We start from the raw sequence: 24,574 nt of genomic DNA, 5'->3' as shown, positions 1-24,574 counted from the left end.
ATAGAACTCGATAGAAAACAGCGAAGATGAAAACCCTTCGAAAAATTGATGGTAAGATTCTATGGGACAGAGCTAGAAATGCAGATATACGACGGAGATGCAAGGTGGGTAACATTAACAACTGGGTAAGAAACAGAAGAATAGAATGGAATGACCACATAAGGCGAATGACAACAAATAAATAGAGCAATCAGGACAGCGAGAGATGGTTCCCCAATAGGAAGACGATCAGTGGGAACACCACGAAAACGATGGAACGACAACTGACTAGAGGCACATTGAAAAAACAGACAGAGTCATGTCTATACAAAAAAAGAGGAAGATATAGAACTCAGCTTCTGGCAACAAATCTTACTTTCACATGGCCGAAGGCATTTGCCGCGTAACCACTTCTTGCATGGCGTGCAATGGATGTGAGTTATGTAGCCAGACGAGAGAGGGTAAAAGACAAGTTTGTAGCGCCTTAAAACTGGAACAAATCGACTAATTGAATAAACCACGACAGAAAATTCTAGACCTAGACCAGGTTGAGGGTTGGGCAGTGGGTTAACCTCCCTCGCCCGTAGAAATGTTTCTGTTATGATTTAAAGTTATGGAAATTATATTGGAACCGTACTGTGCTGGACATCGTTTAACTCCATTCCTACAGAACTCTTTAGAATAGAGCCATTACTATGATGATTGCCAACCTTATGAGAGGAGATGGCATGTAAAGAAAAAAATTGTGCTCACAGACCAACCAGTGGCACATAATAGACCATGGCCTCGATTTTTTACCCTTCGTTATCGAACGTATTCGCTACGTATACTAAACAGATACGAAGGGAATATGTTCGATAACGAAGCGAAGGGTCAAAAATCGAGGCCCAGATCTCATGCTAACTAATAAACTAAGACTACTGGTAACTAACTAGACCGCATGTTAGACATAAGATTCAGTGTACGGAGGATAGGCCCAATACAAACTAAATGAGAATTTTCTTGATAATGTGGCCGCTCTCAACGGCAACGACTGTTAAAGGTAGTATTAGGCAGGTACTTTTAGAGGATTATCGCTGTTAACTGCTGTTGAATACTAAAGGAGGATTTATTTATAATTCACAGAATGGCAATCCCGCTTGCCATATACAACCATACTGATTCTAATGTTTGAAACGGAGATTAGACAAATAACATTAACGGATGTGGGGACACCTAGCGACCATAATAAATAGAACGAAAAGATCGCGAAGTTTAATCTTGATATGTATATAAATAAGGATATAATTGAAGAATGGAGAATACCAAGACTGTGTCATTCCGAAAAATCTAATTCAGCTGGGTCTGATTAAACATCTCTAGATCACTTCTCCTCTAGACGTGTAGAAAAATATTTGGGAGATACTTCAAGATACTAGGTCAGCTTGGACTCGATAACACGGAAAGATTCCTTAAAATCCAATCCTTTTGATACCATAGGTAGAGTAAGTGAGTGAATAGAATGACAGAATAGAACAATAAAAATAGCGAGAAATAAATCATCCAATGAAAGGGGACCAAGAAAACGATTGTCAGACAATATTTGAAACCGAGGAATAACCCGAAGGGTGATTTGATGAACAAGCATTTATGCCTATACAAAAAAGTAGGAAGAAGTTAGTATGATAAGTCAGTGGCTGAATGGTTTTAATAATATGTACTTTTTTTTATCATGTGAGAATTGTAAAATATCTGGTGTCGTAAAATATACTGTTGATGTACGATTAGGTTGTATTTACATCTTGTATAATAAAGCGAAATTACTTTTATATACGAGATAATTACCAAAATCACAACCGAGTGTTTACGGAAGTACGAAACGTAAATAAAAATCGATAAAATCGGCAACCTGGCAGACTGTCTTTATTTTTGCGAACACCGGTCGCCTCAGTCGGTGCCTGTGGACTTTAATGGCCTTGAAAGCGGACAATGCTGATGTCCGCCATCTTGATTCTCACTTCACCGGTTCGCTTGCCTTGCCTTGCCGGTTAACTGCGTGGCAACCGGCAGATCGCGTATGTTGTTGTATTCAGTTGTTTAAATTCGCCAATGACTACGACGAGCGAATAATGGCTGAGAACCTAGACAGCTGCTACACTTAAGTAATTGGGATTATAATCGTTTGTGTGAGATTATTACGTCTAATTTAGAGAGAACGCCGTAACAGGTAGTTTTTACGTTTCTCCTCTCTAAATCAACCGAATTAATTAATTCGTTTTGTTGTATTAAATTATTGAATGTCAGACAAATTATTGAATATTGGACTGCAAAGCCACTGCGCATCCGCTAGGAAAAATATTCTGATTCTGTTTTTTTGCAAAGTTTACTCAAAAAGGACCCCTTTTACCCAAAAAGTGGGTCAAACATTTTTTAAACGTTTTTTTTTTGGTTTTTTTCCTAAAATTATTTTTTTTACACCGAACAAAGTTTTTTTTTAGATTTTTTGGATCATTCCAAACAGAAAAGGTCTTTAGTGACTTTACCCTAAAGTTGACAGTTTTTGACATATCAACGATTAAAAATTGCGAAATCGGCCATTTTTAACCCTCAAAAACTATGTGAAAAACTGAAAATTTCAATGTTGCCAAAGTAGGTAGATATTCTATAAACATCGATTGATGACATCCCGAAAAGTTTTTTGCAATAAAATATCGAAAAGCCCTTGGTTTTTTAAATGATATAATCAATTACTGGACTACCCAGTCCTGGACTATGTACAGTTGAGTCCGCGAGTCTTTACCCGTGCGTCATCATTTAATTAAAGCATACGAAATAAGTCGGAAATCTATTTCACGCAACAACAACTGACAGAAAGTGGCTACTGTTCCGATTACAGGTTTTATTATAAAATTTGACGGTATCAAATATATAGAATGTCAAATGTAAGTTTTGCTTCAACAGTTTTGTGCAGAATTACAGCTACATTCGAAGTAGCTTAATAAATTATATTATTATTATTATTGATTAATAAATAAATAAACAATTTATAAAAAAATTCAATAACACATTTTATTTTTGTTATTTTATTCACTTTGACGGAAATCTAAACACTTTACTGTGTGAATGACGTTTCTTTACTGTGTGAATGACGTTAGCTTTGTATGTTTTAAATATTAATTGCCAAAATATAATTATTTACCTTAAAATTTCAAAGCCCAATATAAAATTAGTTGTGAAAACAACTGTTTGTGTAATATAAAGAAATTTCAAAACGCAAAAATTCGACAAAAACGGCAAAAAATTCAACTGACAGTATGTCAGGTATGACATAGGTCAACTGACGTAGGTCAACTGACAAAAGTATGTGTTTTATCTCGCCAGGTATTAATGACGCACGGGTAAAGACTCGCGGACTCAACTGTACTTATAGTCATTAAAAAGTTACATTTCGGGTTGAATTTTTCAGAGGAAGCAATTTTATTTTTTTTATGTGTAGGGGGGTTAGTATAAGCTTAAGTTCATGTTTGTGGCGTCGTCACCCTTGTCCCCCGTCCGCCATCTTGGAAAAATAAGTGCTGAGTTTATCGTCAGGTTCAGTCGTGGCTTGGCAAACACTGCGATCCTGAAGATTGGGACTGGAAAAAGCATGGGAAAATTTGGATACCAATCCAAACTTCCAAAACTCCAGCACCACCCGAAATTCTGAAATTAATTTTCTGCAGATGCAAGAGAAACTGTGGAAGTATATCAGTCGCAACGCGACTTCAATAGTGTCATAACCTTAAAAAATGGAAAATCTGTTCTTTGGCCTAAAACGTTCATTTACGCGTTGCCTACATTGTGGAATAATGTCATATAATTTATGGATTTATGTCGAGAGTAGATGTGTGATAGGTACCGTTCATTTTAAATATTGCCGTAACATGTCATAATGCATTTTTGTTAGACTAGAAAAATTACTCAAATAAAACTTGTGACTTGTGATATGGCAAGTTGATACACTCTAAGCCTCCAATTTTGAATATGGGTGCCTTCGCAATAGCGTCTTATATTTTTCCGTCGACCGTCCATTTATGATCAATTTTAGCACCCTCAAAATCATTGATTAATGACCCCTATTGTGAACGATTTCATTATAGGCAACACAACATACATTGCTCTGTGATTGGCAGTGACCTGTGGTGTAGGCAGCCAAACATATACCTATTTATATTCCCACTAAAAAATTTGTCCAGTTCTTCCGCAAACATTCACCTCTGATATTTAATTAGATTCTGAACCGCAGCTAGGATCATGGAAGAAAATGAAAAAACAATAAGACTAAGTTTTCACTCTAATGGCATATAAAACAACATAATGCTATTCTACATCCCACCAGAATGAAAACAATGGGAACCTTGCCATTAGAGTGAAAACTTAGTCTTTTTGCTAGCAGTTGCCGCTACGGCATCTATGCCATTTCGTTCGTTGCAATCCGGGACTGCACGCTGGGGTTTGTTTTGGTTGGATCAGGGAGAGCAGCATATGTGCCTCCTGATGAGAGACTAATAAGTTTCGAAACCGGTAGGGGTGCTTGCAGCACTCTCTGATTGTACTAGAATATGGTTCGGCTGTGTTTTCGTTTTGCAACGAAACTGAAAATGGTTATTCATTTTTGATTTACATTTACTCTGCGTGGAGTATGAAGGGAACCATTCTCGTTGGAACTTTACCGCGCTGAGCAGATGGGACGTGAATTGTAAATTGTAGAATTCCCTCATCTTCCTTAGTCTCAGCATCCGTATGGCTTGCAAATTGTAGAAGCCTCGGAGGTGTAACCAGAGAAGGTTCCCATTGTTTTCATTCTGGTGGGATGTAGAATAGCATTATGTTGTTTTATATGCCATTAGAGTGAAAACTTAGTCTTTTTGCTAGCAGTTGCCGCTAGGGCATCTATGCCATTTCGTTCGTTGCAATCCGGGACTGCACGCTGGGGTTTGTTTTGGTTGGATCAGGGAGAGCAGCATATGTGCCTCCTGATGAGAGACTAATAAGTTTCGAAACCGGTAGGGGTGCTTGCAGCACTCTCTGATTGTATTTACTAGAATATGGTTCGGCTGTGTTTTCGTTTTGCAACGAAATTGAAAATGGTTATTCATTTTTGAAAAAACAATAGTTGGAAAACAACTTTTTAAATAAGTATAGTTCAAGCAATCTATATAGTGTAATAGGTAAGATTTGTAGCTTTCTTTGGGTTGTTCTTCTTTAATATTAGGCCGGCAGCTGGTGTTTTCTGGTAATTAAATATGTAGTTAAAAATATTTATTTATACTTAGGTAAATACCGTTAAAGCAGGACATAATATTGTATGTGTTAAAATTAATTTTATCAATTTTTTAATAACATTTAACCTCACAGGGACCTCCCTCTTACCGCATGATTGCATTAATAACTGATGTAGAATAGCTTTTATAATTAATCTTGTTATTGTTAGAATTACTGATACTAAAAGAACTTTATAAAAACACAGTTAGATCTAAAATTACTTTAGGTATACAGTTCAAAACTTTAAAATTCAGCACAAAATGCAAGCATGTCCCCGCTCTTTTTTTATTAAAAATACAAAATCTAAAAATATTTTTTTAACCGAGTCTTTTCATTAGTACACTTATGCTTGGAAAATGAATTGCACAACACAACAATTAAAATACTGATACACTTAACTCATTTTCTCCTTCTTCCGTATTTTCTTCGTCACTATCATCGCCCAATTCAATAATAAATTTATTTCCACCATTAATGTGGAAGTGCCCAATCTTCTTATAATATTCTTCCACTTTGATCACTTTGGCGATTCTTTTCTGCCAGTCTACTTTGGTAATATTGGCTACTTCTTTTTTAATGATCTCAATTACCTTTTTGTCAAATTTAGGAAATTTATTTGAACGCCTTATACTTGGTTTTAATTGTCCCCAAATTAACTCAATAGGATTGAAAACACAAAAGTAGGGGGGAAGTCTCAATATAGTGTGTCCGTGCTTTTCGGCAATACTCTCTAGAGCGTATAATTTTCTAAATTGCTTTGTGTGTAGAACTTCAATAAGTTGTTTTTTTTGTGTAAAAATCTTCGAAATACAAATCATTTTCCATTAAAAAATTTTGTAGGTCAGCTTTCTTTGAAGATGTATTTGGTATTTTAGTGAGTTGTCGGGAATGATAGGAAGCGTTGTCAAGCACTATTACGCTGTTTTTCTCCAAGTTTGGGATCAGCGAGTTTTCAAACCAATTAGTCCTGTCGCCAGGGGGGGTACAACGGCCTCGTTAATTCAGATGGACTTACCCAAGTTTTTTTTATGTATTTTGACCCGTAGAACACGAATTTTTTGGGTAACAGTTGATCCGGATGTCGATAAGATTGTTATAGACCAAGAACTTGAGGAATCAAATAACAGCGATTTTTGGCAAAACAAAACAATATTTTGTATTTTTTGGGTCATTTTAAGCAAAAAATATTTCTACAAGTTTTTTAGTAGGATGCACAGTTTTCGAGATAAACGCGGTTGAACTTTGAAAAAATCGAAAAACTGCAATTTTTAAACCCGAATAACTTTTGATTAAAAAATAAAATAGCAATTCTGCTTAGCGCCTTTGAAAGTTCAAGTCAAATTATGTCGGTTTTGATTATTTGCATTGCTAAAAATTTATTGTGTTATTGTTAAACAAAGCTACAAACAACTAGTGCGTGAGTGATGTTTCTATGATTTCCCATTTAAAATCGAACGAGTAGGTAGAATAGGTACTAGTGCAATCAAGACTATTTCTACGTTACATGCGTTAAAACGCATGTAAAAGCACGGGAAACCCTACGTGTTTATAGCTTTGTTAAACAATAAAAAAATAAATTTTTACCAATGCAAATAATCAAAACCGATATAATTTGACTTAAACTTTCAAATGCGGTAAGCAGACTTGCTATTTTATTTTTTAATCAAAAGTTATTCGGGTTCAAAAATTGCAATTTTTCGATTTTTTTAAAGTTCAACCGCGTTTATCTCGAAAACTGTGCATCCTACGAAAAAACTTGTAGAAATATTTTTTACTTAAAATGGCCCAAAAAATACAAAATATTGTTTTGTTTTGCCAAAAATCGCTGTTATTTGATTCCTCAAGTTCTTGGTCTATAACAATCTTATCGACATTCGGATCAACTGTTACCCAAAAAATTCGTGTTCTACGGGTCAAAATACATAAAAAAAACTTGAGTAAGTCCATCTGAATTAACGAGGCCGTTGTACCCCCCCTGGCGACAGGACTAAATCTTCAAAAATGTCAGCTTCCATATTCTTGTGGTAGTCAACGTTACAATCTTCCATTTTCTTCCCACATAATTTTAAAGCATTCGGAACCCATCCCTCACTTCCTCCGCAATGTACAATAATTAGTCGCGAGCCTTTATTTGCAGGCATTTCTGGTATGCACATGCTTGAACCATCTGTCCATCCTTTCTTTACTGTATCGTGGGTATCATACCAAGTTTCATCTAAATAATAAATTCTCCTATTTTCTTGCCTATATTTAGTAATTTCTTCTAGGTACATATTACGTCTGTTGACTATTCTTTGGCTTTCCATAATTGCTTGACGTTTATTTATTTTTTTGAACTTAAAGCCCATTTTTTTTATCCAATTTTGAAGAGTTTTCTCACAGCAGTTCATATTTCGACCGGTTGTTTCCAATTTCTTTCTTATTATTTCTATTGTAGGTATTTCATTGCTTTTGTAGCAGTCGTATATTGTGGTTTTCAATCCCACGGGCGCCACATCACTATTCACATTAATTAAATTACAATAATCAACACTTGACACTCTCCAAACGAAATACTAAACCAATATTCAAAATAATTACAGCAAACAAAACACTCGTATCACTTAACACACGTACACTCCAGTACTAATACACTGCTAGGCTACCGAACTAAAACTAATCTTTTGCACGAAACTTGTGAATAGATATGCGGGAGGTCTGGCCGTAAAAACACAGATGCTTTCACAAAGGGCCGCTTCTTAAACGTTTGACCTAACATCTATATTTGAAGAATATCATATTTCACCAGCTTAAAGCTATTCTACAGTATTTTTTACTTGGACAATACCTATATGAGCAATTTTGCTGAATATTATCTATGAAATAGATATAGCCTGGAAATTGTCCATGGATTAGGCCTAATGGTGATACCACGTAAAAAAAAACGCACCTTCAGACTCTACCTCATAGGTGGAAAAGGATATTAAATTAATAATACTACGTATGTAAACAAAATGATAAATTATATGAAAAGAAAATATACCTAATAGAATAGAAAATTAAGCCTAATGGTTCATTTTATCGTACTTTTATGAGTGTTCAAGAACCCGATCATGTTTGGAGTGCTGTAAAGCCCAGAAAAATTAATGAAATTAAAAAATTAAAATAAATTTGTAGTGAAAATCATTTGTTTAAAAACCCTCTATTATTATTGTAAAATGATGACAGAGCAGAAAAAATTAGAAGGTCCAAAAAAATTTGTTCAAAATTTTTTATTATTTTTGTTTAGAACTTTTTTATTTTCCATTTTATGATAAAAAGTAATAGGAATACAATTGTAGACAATTTAATTTGCTATAAATAATGTCTGATAAAATTTTCTGCTGGGCTGATAGTTTATGAGGTACAGCGCGAAAACCATTTGCACCCCTTTTTCCCAAGATGACAGCCGGAGGACAAGGTTGGCTACCCCACACAACTAGGTTTAATTAAATTAACTAACCCCCTAGACACCAAGAAAATAAAGTTGCTTCCTCTGAAAAATGTAACTCTTAACTTTCAATGGACTATGACTAGAGTATTATGTAATTTCTATTTAAAAATTAAATGAGTAAAACACAAAATGCACGTCCAAGCCAGTTGCAATTCCGTCGTATTTTTACTATCAAATAAGGCAGCTTGACCTAGCTCTAGAAACCTTTATCCCACCGTGCAAATTCCAATCTTCCTGCTGTTATTTTTAATTTATAAACGGTCGAAACGGCCTACAACTGTAATAACACTTGCGGGAGCGGCACCAACGTCCGTCTCTACGACTCGGTCTCTCTCTCTCTCTCTCACTCTAAAACATTCAATTTCCAACGCCAACGTCGGTGCATGCAGCGAGATACCCTGACCTAGTTTCAATATTTTAAGTCTGGGTAGGCTGTGCCTGTGCAGACACGGCGACTACGATCAGAAACAGACCCCGTTTCGAAGATATGGTGCCGGCTTTCCCCCTTTGACCCCCCAAACTGTTTGGGGATTGGGGTGTCTGCCAGCATGTATATCCAGAATAGATCGCTGGGGTATTATTATTAAAGGCCAGCTGATAAGTCGGTGTTACTCTGGATATGATATGTATGTACGAACTAGTGCCAAAATGTCAGCATGACTTTACGATGAGTTTTTTAATCGGGCCATATTTATTGTTTGGAAAACATATTACGTTATGTTATAAAACTCAACTGTCTATTAACTATTTTAAAACATCTTAGAAAATTACATATTTTTTTCTTAGACTCAAACAAATTTTATCTTGACTTGAACTTCTATCAATTTTTGATCGAGTATTCTTTGAAACAGTCACCTTGATTTTATAATGAAGTTACATAAAAATACTGCTGCTCTGCTAGGGCAGTCCGATAATTATTTAGGCTATGAGAGAAAGAGAAAATTTTGGAAAAGTAGTGATTTATTTTTCAACATAGTCTCCTTTTACCTCGATACAAGACCCAACTTCTTTACCCAGTGCGAAGGCTTTTGTCAAGTTTTGAAACAAAAAGTAGTCGCATGGCGCCAAATCTGGAGAATACGGTGGATGGGGCGTTCGTAGAATAATTCGGCCATTTTGGCCAAGGCGACGGCTGAGGTGTAATCCGGTACGTTGTCATGATGGAAGAGCACTTTTTTCTTCGCCAAATGGGGTCGTCTTTTCTGAAACTCGGCGTCGAATCGTCCCAATGATTTGGCAGAGTAGAGCTCTGTGATCATTTTGCTTTTCTCCATCTGCCCACCTCCAGTCTGCTTTCTGCCAATTAGAAATCGTGGATTTTTACGACGTTATTCTTCGTGGTGACCATTTTTGGGGCACCTAGGGGTGGCTCATCAAAAAATGGCGTGCAACAACGTTGAATCTCATTAAACCAATTTTTCACGGTTGCCATCGAAGCAGAAGTGCCACTGTACACAGCATCCAAGTGCTTTAAGTAGATAGTGTCTTATTATATTTGCTACATAGCTGCTATTACTATGTAATAATCTGGACGATTTTGTAGGTAATACAAGCTTCTTCTTCTTCTTTTTGTATAGACATGACTCTGTCTGTTTTTTCGATGTGCCTCTAGTGAGTTGTCGTTCCATCGTTTTCGTGGTCTTCCCACTGATCGTCTTCCTATTGGAGAACCGTCTCTCGCTGTCCTGACTACCCTATTTGTTGTCATTCGGCTTATGTGGTCATTCCATTCTATTCTTCTGTTTCTTACCCATTAATGTTATCCACCTTGCATCTCCGTCGTATATCTGTACTTCTAGCTCTGCCCCATAGAGTCTTACCATCGATTTTTCGAAGGGTTTTCATCTCCGCTGTTTCGAGCAATCTTTTTGTCCTCTCTGTGTCGGGTCGTGTTTTTGCCGCGTATGTCATCATTATTGGTCTGATGACTGTTTTGTAAATTCTGCCTTTCATTTCTTTTCCGATATTTTTATTTCTCCATATTGTGTCATTCAGGCAACCTGCGGCTCTGTTTGCTTTAACCACTTGATCTTCCACTTCTGTTTCGAGCCTTCCGTAGCTAGATAGTGTGATGCCTAGGTATTTAAACTCCATCACTTGTTCTACTATCTGACCTTCCAGCTCCAATTTACAACTTATTGGATCTGCTGTTATAACCATGCATTTTGTCTTTTTTGAGGAAATTAACATGTTAAATTTTCTGGCGATTATGTTGAATTGGTGCAGCATACGTTGTAAATCATCTTCACTTTGAGAGATTAGTATTGCATCGTCCGCACAGCAGATTATTTTAAGTTGTTTTTCTCCCATTTGGTATCCATTTTTAGTTCTTACTTTTTTTATTATTTCGTCCATGATCAGGTTGAACAATAAAGGACTCAAGGAATCCCCCTGTCTTATCCCATTGCCGGCTTCAATTGGGTCACTTAGTTCATCTTGCACTTTTACTTTTATTGTGTTGTTCTGGTAGATGTTTTCGATCGTTTTAATTATTCCTAGAGGTACCTCTCTCGAGTATAACAAATGGATAGCGTCCTTTAATGTGACCCTGTCAAATGCTTTCTTAAAGTCCACGAAACATAAATATGCCGGTTTGTTGTATTCCAACGATTTCTCTTGAACTTGCCTCATTATAAATATAGCGTCAGTCATGACCTTCCCGACCTAAAACCTTGTTGTTCTTCTGCTAATGTTATAATTTCATTAAATTTGTTTGTTATCACTTTGGTTGTTAATTTTAATGTTGTGTTTAATCTTTGTGTTTAATAAATAAAGTTAATTCTTCTGAAATCTCCGGGTTCGATTTGTCTCCTTTTTTGAAGAGAGGTATTAGGATGCTTGATCTCCATTCTTGTGGTATCCTGTTTTGTTCTATTATATTTTGTATTAGTTTTAATAGTTGTTTAGTTAGATCTTGTCCTCCGTACTTTAGTAGTTCGTTCGATATTCTGTCCTCTCCTGGAGATTTTCTATTTTTTAATTTTCTTAATCCTTCCTTTACCTCTCCCTCCTCGATGTTTATTTCTTCGTTTGTCGTAACTTCAGGTGTTGGTGGTTCATTATCGTCGCCTTTATCAAATAGAGATCGGAAGTAGTCCGCCCATGTTTCCTTCTGAATGTGTTTCGCTTTTATTAATTCGTTCATCTCCATTCTTTGCCCTCTGATCATTCTCCATACTCCTTTTTGTGTTCCGTAGAAGTCGTGTTCCATCTGTTTTGAGAAACTCTGCCAGTGTTCCTGCTCCCTTTTTATTTGCCTCACTAAAGTATTCGTTTCGTTTCTTTTTCGCTTGTAGTGGTTGTATGCCTGTTGTGTTTGTTTTGTTGTAATACAAGCTATGAAATTTTATTTATTAAAAATAATTTTTAGCACTTTTCTGATGCTTTGTCCTCCATACTTTCATTTCTAATACTATTTCGTAAATATACCTACATGAATATTAGATAATGCAAATTAAACCGAAACAGTTATAGTGAGTCTGTAGCAGTACCATTTCATCTCCTGCCCACACATTATGCATGCCTTGCATTACTTTTTTCGTCCCACAAAACCATCTGCGGTCTTCCCACAACTTTAATTATACGTTTAGCAGATATACAACCAGTTAATCAGTGCGTTGTGATACACGTAGGTAGCGAATGAGGTATTGACAACCTACGAAATCTTAAAATATTCCTCCGTCTTTCTCATTCATCCGTTCGCTCATTCATTGACTGACAAATGTTAGAAAATCACGGATATTAATGGACGTGGGTCGAGATGTGCAAAAGTTAATGAACTTTCTTTAGACATTTTTATAAAAGCGTTCTTTTGTTATTTTAATAAAGCTGTTAGCCGAGGGCCAGCGTATATGTTTTGCTAATGTTTTATGAATAGATTGAAAACGTTCTGTCTTTATAGGGATGTTAAACATAATTGATATTCTGACGTTTTGTAATACAACATAAGGGTGAATCAAAAATCAGACAACGAAACAAAGAATCAACATACTAAAACCAAAATAATGGTTATAAAACAAGATAAAGTATTCGTTTCGTTTCTTTTTCGCTTGTAGTGGTTGTATGCCTGTTGTGTTTGTTTTGTTGTAATACAAGCTATGAAATTTTATTTATTAAAAATAATTTTTAGCACTTTTCTGATGCTTTGTCCTCCATACTTTCATTTCTAATACTATTTCGTAAATATACCTACATGAATATTAGATAATGCAAATTAAACCGAAACAGTTATAGTGAGTCTGTAGCAGTACCATTTCATCTCCTGCCCACACATTATGCATGCCTTGCATTACTTTTTTCGTCCCACAAAACCATCTGCGGTCTTCCCACAAGTTTAATTATACGTTTAGCAGATATACAACCAGTTAATCAGTGCGTTGTGATACACGTAGGTAGCGAATGAGGTATTGACAACCTACGAAATCTTAAAATATTCCTCCGTCTTTCTCATTCATCAGTTCGCTCATTCATTGACTGACAAATGTTAGAAAATCACGGATATTAATGGACGTGGGTCGAAATGTGCAAAAGTTAATGAACTTTCTTTAGACATTTTTATAAAAGCGTTCTTTTGTTATTTTAATAAAGCTGTTAGCCGAGGGCCAGCGTATATGTTTTGCTAATGTTTTATGAATAGATTGAAAACGTTCTGTCTTTATAGGGATGTTAAACATAATTGATATTCTGACGTTTTGTAATACAACATAAGGGTGAATCAAAAATCCGACAACGAAACAAAGAATCAACATACTAAAACCAAAATAATGGTTATAAAACAAGATAAATCTTTTCCTTCTTCAATTGAAACACATCTTTCGTGCGGTTAGCCTAGGAAATTATGTTTATAAGGATCACACTGATCAGTTCCTATTTTCGTGTTTGACTTCAATTTTAATTACTGTGACTTAAAAACCTTGTTCAAATATAATCAACGTGCGGCAAAAAACCAATTTGGGAACAGAACTTTGCTCATAGATTTACAAAACCTAGAGTGTATATCAACGCAAACCTTTTAATGAAAGTTTGAACAAACTCCATCAAGCAAGAAGACGAAAACGTCCAAGGAAACTCTCGCGTAGTGTCATTCTCCTGCACGGCAATGCTCGAACTCATGTTGCCAAAGTAGCGGAAGAAAATCTACAACGAAATAAATGGAGGATATTAGAGCATCCAGCCTGTAGTTCCGATTTATGTTCTTGCGATTTTTACATCTTTGGGCTACTGAAAAAGAGGTTAAAGGTAATTGTTTTCGGTCGGATGGAGAACTATAAAGTATGTACAAGAAATCTTCGAGCAACACCCACAAAAATACATGGTTTGGTGAAACAATGGCTAGACCACTAGGTAATTTTACACTGATCATAGCTCTGCCGGAAGGGTGGACGCTTTAGTACCTGGATGTAGAATTCCATTGAGCCGTGTCGTTTTACCGACAATTCACGAGAAAAAACGCTCCGCTCCACAGGGGCCATACGATCATAAATAAATTTTGAAAGAAATTTCGCTATTTCACGTTGTGTTGATTCCCGTCTTCAGTTTTTATCTTTTTCTGTTGCATTTTTCTATTTCGAAAAGCGAGCCTCAACACGCTCCGTAGGAATTCTTTTTAGTAAATGTATATCTCCAAGGCGTTGATCTCTCATTTGTAAACGTCATGTGTAAAAACCCGGAAGGTATAACAACCTGCACGTACTCCTTTCAACTATCTAAGAACAACATTCGGATGATAGTTCCCACAGACATAAAATTTATCTAAGGCATAAACTGTCGATGGGCGAACACACAGTCTTTCATTGAGCCATAAAAGTTATTTTAGGGACCTGCCATCTGTACTTAAAAAGATATTAATTTAATCACGCAGGGCACCATCGTGTAAAACACACACCCTATATTGTTTTTTTAATAACGTATCCAAATTTAGATATTAACGATTCATTATGGTCTCAATCGGTTACTTAATTATCTAGTAATACGCTGCTAGTCTTCTTTAGTCTTTAGGTGCGTGTCCATATTCAGACTTGTTCAGACGTTGGCCATCATTATGTTTACATTTTTTCCTGAAACACAACTTTTTCTGAAACCGTTCTCTATCGGTTGCTGCACGAAATAATCCTTCTACTGTCGAACCACACGATTGTCTCAATATTATCTGTTTTTATCCTCTTCTTTTTATCTTCTGAATTTCATCCTTTGATTTTATCCATCCTTTTAAAAACATATTGACTAGAACTTAGTAGTAAGTGCGCGAAACCCACGATATCTTTTGTATTCGTCGATAACACCATAATTCGAATGCTTCTGATTTGTTCAGCATTGTGGTTTTTGCCCATGTCTCAGACCCATATAACAGAATAGACCACACATAACATTTCAGGACTTACTTGCGAATACGCATCGACAGGTCTTTATTACATAAAAGCCTTACGTCATATTTCAATCCTGGTTTATTATCTCTTCATCAGTCACAATTTACATTTAACCAGCTGCCAAGGTACTTGAAATGATTCACCCGTTCTAACTCCTCTCCATCAAGAGAAAGCAGAACTTGATCCATATTAATCTTTCCAATTGTTATCCGCTTTGTCTTTAAGGCCTCTAACTTGTTTCATTGACTAGATTTACTATTTGTAGATCTTGTAACTTTTCTGCAAGAAAGGATGTATCGTCAGCGTATCTGAAATTGTTGATTACTTCTCCGTCTAGTCCTACTTCCTCTTGTCTGTCATCCAAAGCCTCCCTAAAGATTTCTTCAGAGTATAGATTAAAAAGACTGGTTTTTTTTTTGAAAAATGGCTTTGGCAGAGCCAATTAGCCAGACTTGTTTCTGATTGACTGCAGATTCATAGTCATAAATTTCTTATAACATAAGTACATTCTACAATTTTATTTTTATAGATACATTGGTACATTGTGTAGCTTTTTTTTTGTTTTTTTTACTGTGTTTTTTTTTAATATATATTTTAATTTGTGCGAAACACTTTTTTTTACTTCTTTTTTTTTTCTATTCTTTTTTATTTTTGTTCCTTTTTGTTTCTTTTTTTTGTTTATTTTTTTTGTTATTATTTTATTTTGTGTTTTTTTAATATTATTATTATTATTTTTTTTTTAATTTTTTCAAACCACATTAACAAATTATGCCTATTTATTACATATTACGTTTACAACTTGTATTTACATAATTTAACATGTTTATAAATGAGATGAAGAATTTCCATATCATTTGTAAATATTAAAGTATTTAGGTTTATTGGGAAAAAACATTTTAAATCTTTTAATTCCTTATAAAGGTCGTTTATGTTATTTATGTTTAAATGACATTCTAATATGACATGTGTTAGATCTCCGATTTTGCCACAAGTACAATTGGGAGTATCTGCCAAGCCGATTCTATGCATGTAAGATGGCGTAAGAGCATGATTGGCTCTCAACCGATTAATGGTCTTTATAAAATGTCTGTTATATTCTGTGTAAAACCATCTTTTTGAGAATATCCTATGGTTACAATGAGCAAAATTTGAGCCAGTATTACATTCTCTGTAATGCAATTGCCAATTATTTTAAGTTTTTGTCTGCTAAAAGTAGCTGGAATTAAATTTTTGTTTATTTTTTCTCCGATCACATAAGCTGATTTAGCAAAATTGTCAACTATTTCATTGCCTTTTATTCCCGAATGACCCTTAATTCAAGCAATTGTTACATTTACTCCTAATTGTATAATTTCAAACAGAGTTTTAAGAATATTCAATTCAATGTGGTTCATTGAATATTCAATCATATTCAAAAAGACTGGTTAACAAGATACAAGACACCCTGTCATACACCACGTTTGATTTGTAATTTTTCAGTATGACTATCTCCAGCTACTTGATTGTAGTATTTTAGCAGTCTTAGGTATATCTTAGTGATCAATTCCTGCTGCTGACAAGCAGTCGAAAAGTGTATCGTGTTGTACTCAGTCGAATGCCTTCTTGAAGTCTATGAAACAAACATTTCTTTCGAAACTCACAACCGCCCATACAAAATAGTACCTATCTAGTTCCTAGATCATTTCTAAATCCAAATTGCGTATTACCCATTCTACTTTAGCATAGAAGGAATACACGGTTTTCTATAATTCGTAAAAGTATCTTAGTGTGTGCCTTATCAAACTGAATAATTTTAAAATCGCTGCATTTGGTAATGTTAGAACCAGTAACTCCAACCAATCATCTAATATTTTTCCTTCGTTGTAAATTTTGTTAAAGAAAAAGCAGTTAACTCAAAAGATTTATTGGCGAATAAAACTGTGTGAACTGTCGGGGTTTCAGAATATCCATTGCTATTCACGTCAGAATGATGTTAGGTCCTCAAAGAGATTAATTAGCAGGAGAGTGGAGAAGGGGCCGCAATGCTGAATTGGTGACTGTATGGTACTGAAAACATCGTCAGACATCCTCGTCATGTGATAACATCAGAGGAAGACAGAGTGCTAAAGACAGTATTCTTTGAGAGACCAAACGGTAGATCAGTAGGCCGTCGCCCAAAAAAAAGGAATGATGATGTTGAAGCCGATTTATCCAGTATTGGGATACAACAATGGGAAATGGAAGTGCAAGATGGTAGAAGATAGAGAGTTATAGTGGATGCGGCGAAGACTGACCCCGAGTTGTAAAGTCAGTCAAGAAGAAGAATTGCTATTGACAAAATACGTTGTCAAAGTGACATTTTGACAAAGGCTGATCTGAAAGTCGTAATGTTAAATAAGATTGTAGTTTTCTATAATTATCTGGTACTGTTACTGGATAAAATATTGTAAAACTAAAAAATCACAAGCAAAAATCTATTTTCTGTAATTTTGTCAACACTTATTTAGAATAAGATAAATGTAGCAAAAAAATCTCTATTTAGGTAAAAGTAATCTAAATTTTTTGCACTACATCGTATTCGCATAGAAAGTGTATCCGCCTTCTATCTTTACCAGATAAACCGCCAACGCTTGATCGCCTACCACCTAACCTACTGGCAATGTACAGACAGACGTTCGTTAGCTTAGCACGACTTCCATTTTTAAGAACACAACACAACATTAAGATCGCCTTTTCCAATCAAACAATATCATGTGAAGAGGCGTGTGCTCTCATGGGAATCAGAATTGTCATATTTTTAACGGAAATGTGGGTGAAACGTTTCGATTCCTATATGGCCAGACCAGAGCAGACGTTTTATTTGATAAAGATAACTCAAGACGCCACAGTCAATTAAATTTATTTTAAATGGACGTGAATGGGACACGACATTAATTTGGAAACGGACTAAATATGTTTGGTAATAAAATAAATGAATTACTGATGACTTACCCACTACTGATAGAAAAATAAATGAAACACCTACTAATTATACCCCCTCTGTGGCTCAGTGGTAAGAGCGCCTAACCTTTGGATCGAAAGTTCCGAATGGTAGTGAGTTCGAATCCCACCAGGGTCAGGAATTTTTTCCTTTATTATAAATTAATGAATGAAAATAGTTTCTGTCCTTGTGGGATCGGTACTCACCGGAGGGACCGCAGACGTTCGGATACAATTAGCGTCTCTTTGCAAAGACAATGACGTCGACTTTGCAAAGTAACAAGACACTTACTCAACACACACACTACACATTACTCCCCTCAGTTAGTGATAAGTTATACAATTACATGGCTAAAGGTTCTAGTTCTAAACCAAGGCCAGAATCAGAGAAAAAAAAAACTACTAATTATTATACTTTACGAAATTTACTAAAACTGCCTGCCAAAATGCATCGTTACATATTATGTAATACATGTGAACCATTTCTTTCTAGCTGAGACGTGATTTTTGAAGTGAGAGGAAAATTTCTGTATTTTTACAAAAAAATTCCTTTTTTTTTTTTTTTTCAAAAAATACAAAATAATATAATAGTCTTCCGTTTTATACCGCTGACGCAGGTTTGGGATTATAGCAGGGTAGTCTGCTATATCTAGGGCCTACGGCACACCTATGTGTCCAGGTAACCATACCAAGTTAACTCTATTGGTCAGCGTAACATCAGTCCAAGAACCACCCAAGAACCAGTTTAGAGCCGAGTTTTGGCGCTTCCAAAGCTCTTACCGCTGCTTGACTGTCAGAGCAGATAATGGCCTTCCCTGCTATCTATTATCTCCTGATCATTTATCAGGATTGGAAAGATCTCGACCTAAAAGACTGATGCATAATATGAGCCGAGAGCCTGGTTAAATTCAAATCCGACTCCTCCACCGTACACTTCAGCACCTACCTGCTCGTCCATTCTGTCATTGCAACTTACCATCATTTTTTATTAAAATTACATGATCATTTTGAATATGTTTTTTACGTGGTTTGGTATTTGGTCACGTGGTATGCAGTATTCGGCTGAAGTCGAATAGTAGCCGAATATTCGTGGCATCACTAAATTATATTGTCCTGTCATATTGCCTAGCTTCGTTCCGTGGTTATTTTACTCATATTATAAATCTGTCTAGAAAAGAGAGTTAGATTAGAGTTAAGAAGTATAAGAAAATGTAAGGAACATAGATATTTAGAAATCATAATATCAAAAGAAGGAACTACAAAAAGAGACATACAGCATAGGATAAAGCAAGGAAGGAAAGCAACTCGTATTTTAAATGGTCTACTAATAGACCAGGGCGCATCTGTAAAAATATTAGTACATTTGGACGTTGAGAGGTGACTCAAATTTTTTTGCAGAAATTGCTTGAAAATAACTTAAAGAATAATATTTGAGTTATCCTCCCTCTCAAAAAGGTCCGGAACATTGTTTAAATAATCAAAATGTCAAAAAATGAAGGAAAAATTCGATGTTTTTCTTCGTTTTTTGATTATAACTTTAAAAGTATTCATTTCCGAGAAAAGTTGTACTAACATAAAAGTTGCGTAATTAAATTTCCTACAAAAGAGAATTGGTTAGAAATTTATAAAATAGTCACCCTTGTTGCAAAATAGCAATAATTGCGAAAAAACCATACAAAAACAAGTATTTGCATTTTACGTTTTTCAACCATTTGTGCCACACTTAGGACCTTCATATTTCACCCAGAAAAACTTTATGGTACAGTAAAACAATACTGTAAATTTAATTAAGATCGGTTTAACAGATTTTGCAAAATAAATTTTGCAATCCAGCTTTCGCAAAAAAAATTCCTTTTTTCAAAATTTTACAGGACTTAAAATAAAGCAAGTTGAATTTTTTTTTACTTATAGAAGTGTTACTGTACCTTTCATTTTCAATTTGCAAATCTAAAATCGATTAACTACTACGGTGTCAGGGATTTTTTTAAATAAACGTTAATTATTGGTGCTACGCGCAGGACAGCGGATAGTTTGCTCTGATTGGGCATTCCAGTGACCTTTGAAAATGATTGATACATTTTAATTTTCATAACATTTCGATATAAATAAATAAATTTGTTTATTGCAAAATAAAAACACATACTCTACCCTTGGAAATAACACTTTTTTTAGCAAAAACTTTCTTTGTTCATATGTTTTAACTTAGTGAATAAAAGTTTATTGAAACTGTTGAATGAAATTGTTTAAACAATATTTCACAAACAATAATAAAATTAGTTTGATTTTTGTGGAATTAAAATATTAAAATACAACAAAATATAGAGTAAGAAAATAATATATTAGATAAAGATTGGAAGAAATTTTGGTGGAAATCAACTACTTGTGTGAATCGAACATCGCTGTCCTGCGCGTAGCACAAAAATTAATGTTTATTTAAAAAATTTCCTTACGCCGTGGTAATTAATCGATTTTAATTTTGCAAATTGCAAATAATAGGTACAGTACACTTCTATAAGCAAAAAAAAATTGAACATGCTATCTGCTTTATTTTTAGTCCTGCAACATTTGAAAAAAATGATTTTTTTTTTGCGAAAGCTGGATTGCAAAATTTATTTTGCAAAATCTATTAAACCGATCTTAATGAAATTTACACTGTTGTTTTACTATATCATAAAGTTTTTCTGGGTAAAATATGAAGGTCCTAAGTGTAGCTTATATGGTTGAAAAACGTAAAAGGCGAATACTTGTTTTTGTATGTTTTTTTTTTCGCAATTATTGCTATTTTGCAACAAGGGTGACTATTTTTTAAATTTTTAGCCAGTTCTATATTGTAGCAAATTTAATTACGCAACTTTTATGTCAGTACAACTTTTCTCATAAATGAATAGTTTTAAAGTTATAATCAAAAAACCAATAAAAAAATCGAATTTTTCCTTCATATTTTGACATTTTGATTATTTAAACAATGTTCCGGACCATTTTGAGTGGGAGGATAACTCAAATATTATTATTTTAGTTATTTCCAAGCAATTTCTACAAAAAAATTGAGTCACCTCTCAACGTCCATCTCAAAACAGATGCGCCCTGGACTATAATGGTCTAACAAGGTGAAGCTGAACACAAAATTAACAATCTACAGAACAATTGTGGAACCTATTATAACTTATGGAGCAGAGTGTTGGCAACTCACAGGAAAGGAAAGAAAAAATATAGAAGTAGCGGAAATAGATTACTTACGTAGAGCATGCAGAGTATCTAGATTAGAACACGTACCAAATGAGGAAATAAGACGACGGACAAAGAGTGTATATTCCACGGTGACCATATAGAAACAAAGAAATTGCTATGGTATGGTCATGTTATGAGCAGTGTTGCCAATCGCATTTCTCTAGATTATCCGATAATCACTCGAAAAATATCCGATTTGTCACGAAAAGGTACGCTAGGTCAAAAAATATTCTGTTATTAAAATCAATGTTGCCAATGTTATTCTTTTAGTCCCCTTAACAACCATCAAATAACAAAATCCGTTGTTCGTACGCCAATCAGTTGATTGTAATCAATTATCATTATGATAATTACCATAATTGATTGATTAATTAATTATTAATTATCAATTACAGTAACAATTATTAAGATAATTGATTAATTAATCTAATCTCATAATTGTAATCAATTATGTTTTCAGCAACCCAATCAAAGTTGACATTGACAGTAATTAAATATTTGATAATGATCAGTTGATTCCATTTCTGATTAGCGTTCGAACAACCGCAACCGGCCCTTTAATCTACTGGATTCTCTATTTCAAAGTTTAAAAATTTTCGTTTATAGATGAAAATCTCGTATCCTAGCTGATTATTACCTAATTCATGTATGTAAATACTATTTACTTACTATTATTATATGATTCGTATTTTGTATTATCGTAAGTGTTAAATTCTAAATAAATAAATAAATCTAAATATTTCATTATTTGGATCGTTATATTAATTTATTATAATTATTTAAGTAAAAAAAAAACACTTTTAAATGTTATTTTATTAAAACGTAATAACTACCTAAAACTAGGTACTGGAAAAATAAATAATAAATAAATCCATACAAAATAAACTACAGCTACATTAACAGCATAGGCGTAAAATTTCTGGTCAATGCTTTTAAAATGCATTATTTTTTCGAGTACTGAGACAGCTAATAAGTATTATTTAAAAATTTAAACGCAGAATGAAAGATTACATTATTACCGAGGGTCGAAAGTCTCTGAAGATTTCTATAATTTTTATTCTAATATGTTAGAGGGGTAAAAGGAAAACGGCATATTGAGTGTGATTTTTAATTTTAAATATCTCATTCAAAAGAAACATTTTGTTTATTCTAAGGAACTTTCAGCCCTCGATAATAATGTAATCTTTCATTTTGCGTTCAAATTTTTCAAAAATATTGATTAGTTTTCTCAGGAATCGAAAAAAACTAATAAGTTTAAAGATTATTGGTCCGAAATTTTGCGCCTACGCTCTTTTAACAACTAAAGATTTATTACAACTAAAACAATAGAAATGTATTTGACAGTCTTGTAGTTATTAAGGTATCAAAGTTATTATCCATAATACCCGTGGTGCGTTCAACGTTAATGCCCGACTAAATAATTTTTATAGGCAAAAAATTTGAAGGATTTTTGAGTTAATTAGTAGATATCTAGATACTACTAGTTGCAAATAAGTAGATTTTTCTACAACCACTATTCCAAATGCATTTTTCTGCACAATTTTATGTTAACAAACTTAATATTTTCTCACAGAATAACTGACAGTAGTGTGCAGAAAAGTGACGTTTCTGTGCCGGAAAGTCCTTTTCTGCATAGTACCATTACATTCCTCAAAAAAATCATAAATATAATTAGGTATAACATTAGCTTCTAATAACACAAAAATATACTGGGTGATTCATTAAAACTAAAGATCATGGACTATGCTAGACTTTCGTGACGCACCCTGTATATTTAAATCTATGTTTATAAAGCGCCCATTTGAATTTAAAAGTTAACGGGAACAGCATTTTTAAAATAATTTTCTAAAATAAGTACACAAACAATTTTATTCCATAAGTAGTTTCCATACTTTCTAATTTCAAAATTTCACCCTGTATTATTGTTAATTATATTTCGTTAAAATTGGTTGTTAAGCAGCTTTTAAAAATATAAAAATATATAGGGTAATAAGCCACAATTTTACCTAAAAATGATTTTATTAACGTTTCGACGCCCAAGTCGGGTGTCGTTGTCAAAATACAAAATAATACTAAATAAACAAAAATGTTGTTGCTTAGTAAAAAATTCTTCTAATAATTTATTTAATCTGACTCATTTATATCGGCAATTCAGACACGTATTATACATTTTAAAGTAGACGACTTTAAAATGATATTGCCAATATTGATGAGTTGCGTTCCTGGGACGACTTTACTAAAAGATAGTTTATTCGATTACATGAAATCAATCCCAACTCAAGAATATCCGCCACAAAAAATCATAGCATGTGATCTGTCTTTAAAAAGACAACCAAATGCAACGGTGCCACTGAAACTCTTGCGTTAGAGATTCCATAGTAAATCACGAGGGAAAACCAGGAAAAACCTCGTGATACTATCCCGACTTATAGAGATTCAAGTATAGTCCTAAAAGAAGCAGATAGTAAAAAGAGAAAAATCAAAGAAGCGGCTCTAATTATGCTAAATGAAACCAATTGTGTCGCAAATTCCTCGGTAGAATGCAGTAGGATGTGGTTACCCATATTAAAGGAGGAAGTCAATAGAAAGAAAATACCACAATTAGTAAATCAGTAACATATCGAGTTAGTACATTGAGTATTTTAGTATTATTTAAAATTTAAAATATCAAGTCAGAATTCGATATTAGTTTTGAGAGTAAACTAAATGTAAAGCCAAATACTTACGATGTCGGGATAGTATCACGAGGTTTTTCCTGGTTTTCCCTCGTGATTTACTATGGAATCTCTAACGCAAGAGTTTCAGTGGCACCGTTGCATTTGGTTGTCTTTTTAAAGACAGATCACATGCTATGATTTTTTGTGGCGGATATTCTTGAGTTGGGATTGATTTCATGTAATCGAATGAACTATCTTTTAGTAAAGTCGTCCCAGGAACGCAACTCATCAATATTGGCAATATCATTTTAAAGTCGTCTACTTTAAAATGTATAATATGTGTCTGAATTGCCGATATAAATGAGTCAGATTAAATAAATTATTAGAAGAATTTTTTACTAAGCAACAACATTTTTGTTTATTTAGTATTATTTTGTATTTTGACAACGACACCCGACTTGGGCGTCGAAACGTTAATATTGTGGCTTATTTCCCATTTGAATATACTTGATTATAAAAATGCCACAAGAAAATAGCTTCAGAACAACAATATATAGGGTGTTCCAATAAAAAAACATATGGACTCTGCCAGGCTTGCGTCAATCACCCTGTAGATTTAAATTTATATTTAA

At 34.2% G+C, this 24,574-nt stretch overlaps 1 protein-coding gene across 4 annotated transcripts in view; it reads right to left on the bottom strand.

The window, feature by feature from the left end:
- LOC114328901 (transcription factor AP-4) overlaps positions 1–24,574 on the bottom strand; it is a 400,385-nt gene that overhangs the window by 236,411 nt on the left and 139,400 nt on the right. The gene's annotated exons all lie outside the window — the stretch shown is intronic.

The sequence above is a fragment of the Diabrotica virgifera genome, chromosome 3 (genome assembly GCF_917563875.1).
Source record: "Diabrotica virgifera virgifera chromosome 3, PGI_DIABVI_V3a".
Lineage (NCBI taxonomy): Eukaryota > Metazoa > Arthropoda > Insecta > Coleoptera > Chrysomelidae > Diabrotica > Diabrotica virgifera.
This window is presented reverse-complemented; position numbering and strand designations above follow the sequence as displayed.